The 3,255-nt window shown below is 41.8% G+C and overlaps 1 pseudogene; it reads left to right on the forward strand.

Moving 5' to 3' along the window:
• The first annotated feature begins 395 nt into the window (after positions 1–395).
• LOC111172939 (heterogeneous nuclear ribonucleoprotein H3 pseudogene) lies at positions 396–2,060 on the forward strand (annotated as a pseudogene).
• Positions 2,061–3,255: the final 1,195 nt, after the last annotated feature.

Below are 3,255 nucleotides of genomic sequence, written 5' to 3' on the forward strand. Positions count from 1 at the left end.
TTGATGTGCTAGAACATGCTGACATCTCTCTGACTCAGGCGTTTGCACTCGTTAATCCCTCTGCCTATTGTGCTCTTCCTTCCTTCCTGTCCATCTCTCATGGTCGACCCTCTCCCTTCACTCCCTTCTGCTGAGACAGGCCCCTTCTGTCTACCCTTTCTAAGATACCCCCACCTCCATCACTCTCTGTCTCTCTTTCCTACCGCATATGTCATTGTACAGTTGTCTTCTTATTGCCTGTCTTACCTACAGTAATGCAAGCTTCAAGAAGGCAAAAATGTATCTGTTTTGTTTACTGTTGTATTCCCAGTGCTGGAGCACTGGGGATTTGTCGAATGAATAGATGAATGAATTCAGAACCATTCAAAACTTGGGAGTGAAAGAATCAGGTGTGTGTTTTAGGCTGGTCACTCTGGCTGCAATGTGGAGTATATAAGGGGGTAGATTTGGGGTAAGGAAGGTGGGTAGACAGGAGTTAGAGAGACCAGTTTGGAAGTTCTTGTGTTAGTCCAGGTGAACAGTATGAAGGACTGAACTAAGGCAGTGGTATTTGGCATGAAGGAAGAGGAGATCGACTTAAGAAGTGTTTTGGAGATAAAACTGGCCAAACATGATCAAATTACATCTGGGCCTCTCTTCAGACTCTTGGCTACATAAGGGGATGATAAAGGATACTGGAGCCCTTAGCGGTTGCTGCCGGAGACGGTTGGAAGAACCGTTGTGGGAGCGCTGCATGAGGCGGGCGACTTCTCCCTGCTCACGACCGGACCCCGCGAGCAGCGGAGTTGGCGCTACTGTCGCCCGACAGGCATTTAAATCAAACGGTATTGAGATGGATTGGGTTATGAAACATAATGTTTCAAATGACGCTAATGATGGGACAGTACGACTTCGTGGACTGCCATTTGGTTGCAGCAAAGAGGAAATAGTTCAGTTCTTTCAAGGGTTGGAAATCGTGCCAAATGGGATAACACTGACGATGGACTACCGGGGAGAGACACAGGGGAGGCCTTCGTGCAGTTTGCTTCAAAGGAGATAGCAGAAAATGCTCTGGGGAAACACAAGGAAAGAATAGGGCACAGGTATATTGAGATCTTCAGAAGTAGCAGGAGTGAAATCAAAGCATTTTATGATCCACCAAGAAGATTGCTGGGCCAGCAACCGGGACCATATAATAGACCAATAGGAGGAAGAGGGGGTTATTATGGAGCTGGGTGTGGAAGTTATGGAGGTTTTGATGACTATGGTGGCTATAATAATTATGGCTATGAAAATGATGGCTTTGATGAGAGAATGAGAGATGGAAGAGGTATGGGAGGACATGGCTATGGTGGAGCTGGTGATGCAAGCTCAGGCTTTCATGGTGGTCATTTTGTACATATGAGGGGATTACCTTTCCATGCAACCAAAAGTGACATTGCTAATTTCTTCTCACCACTAAATCCAATCCGAGTGCATACTGATATTGGAGCTGATGGCAGAGCAACAGGAGAAGCAGATGTAGAGTTTGTGACACACAAAGATGCAGTACCTGCCATGTCTAAAGATAAGAATAACATGCAACATCGATACATTGAACTCTTCTTGAATTCAACTCCTGGAGGTGGCTCTGGAATGGGAGGTTCTGGAATGGGAGCTTATGGCAGAGATGGAATGGATAATCAGGGAGGCTATGGATCTGTTGGAAGAATGGGAATGGGGAACAATTACAGTGAAGGATATGGTACTCCTGATGGCTTGGGTGGTTATGGCTGTGGTGGTGGAGGCAGTGGCGGTTACTATGGGCAAGGTGGCATGAGTGGAGGTGGATGGCGTGGGATGTACTGAAGCATAACCACCGATATAAAAGTCCTGACAACAGCATCTGGTCTACTAGACTTTCTTACAGATTTAATTTCTTTTGTATTTTAAGAACTTTATAATGACTGAAGGAATGTGTTTTCAAACTATTATTTGGTAAAGCAACAGATTGTGATGGGAAAATCTGTTTTCTGTAGGTTTTATTTGTTGCATACTTTGACTTAAAAAAATAAATTTTTATATTCAAAAAAAAAAAAAAAGGATACTGGAACTGTAAGTGGTCCAGAATGAGAGGGAGCAGCCAGTGCTTTTCCATTTCAGCATTTCCATGGATTAAAACTGCTGAGGCATTCATGTGTCCCTTGTGAAGCACAGAAGCATTGTCTTGCTGCAGATCCCAATGACTACAATGAGTTGGATGTATTTTTGGCACCAGATAGATGTTCAATAATAGTTTTAATGATAGTTTCTACAGCAATTGGGTTTACCCTAGAGGCTGCCCATCTCTCTAATGACTAGGGCCAAGCCAGCTTATCTTATAAGATCTGGCAAAATTACAGTGTGAACTGGTAATGCCGTGGGCTGTTTGACAAATTATACCAGGTCTGTCTCTGAGGAACTTATCTGAGCCTCCAGAGACTTCAAGAATACTGACTTCAAAGGGAGTACTGTGCTATTATGAACACTACAAACCATGTACCTAGCAAAACAAGAAGGAGACCCACAGTGCCTAACTTACAGAAGTATTTGATCTGCTTGAAATTTCTGAAAATGTATTTGAGCTGTTGAAATTGACACTTCGTAGAGTGTTACAATTTTGTTTTCAACATGGCTTGGGAAAGTTCTTTTTAGCTTGGGAAAATTTATTATCTTAGCCAAGGAAAGAATTATGTGGCCTCAAATCTATAAACTTTCAATCCAAGAGAGATTATGAAATTATTTTGGATGATTGAGACAGAGGTCTTTCCAAAGAAAAGGTTTATCACATGGGTGATTTAAAACACTACTAAAATTGCCTCTCTAAGCAATGACCTAGAAATCTGACAATGCGATAATGAATTCTCAAGCAAATAAAACAAACAAACACAAAAATCACACTGGAACATTTCACAATTGGCAGGATGAAAACTGGCAACAATGACTTCTGGAAAAGTGAATTGGATCTTATAGCATTAAAATGAGTTTGGGGACTATAACATGAAGTCAACAACTGTGTGAGAATTTTGGAATGCTCAATTTCCCACAATCTCATCATTTCTCTGCCTGACAATTGTAATTATTCTTCATCGACTTGACAGTCAAACTTGCTTCCTGTAGTGATAATATACCTGCTACCATGCTGACCATATTGGAGAAACGGCTTTTTCTTTGATAGGTTTGTTCATTTTGAAGCTAACTTTCTGTGTTATTCTAACCACTCTCTTACATTATTCATTAACTGATTGACATCCATAT

The sequence above is a fragment of the Delphinapterus leucas genome, chromosome 8 (genome assembly GCF_059928025.1).
Source record: "Delphinapterus leucas isolate spDelLeu-1000000601 "Yukka" chromosome 8, BTC_Dleu_Yukka2, whole genome shotgun sequence".
Taxonomy (NCBI): domain Eukaryota; kingdom Metazoa; phylum Chordata; class Mammalia; order Artiodactyla; family Monodontidae; genus Delphinapterus; species Delphinapterus leucas.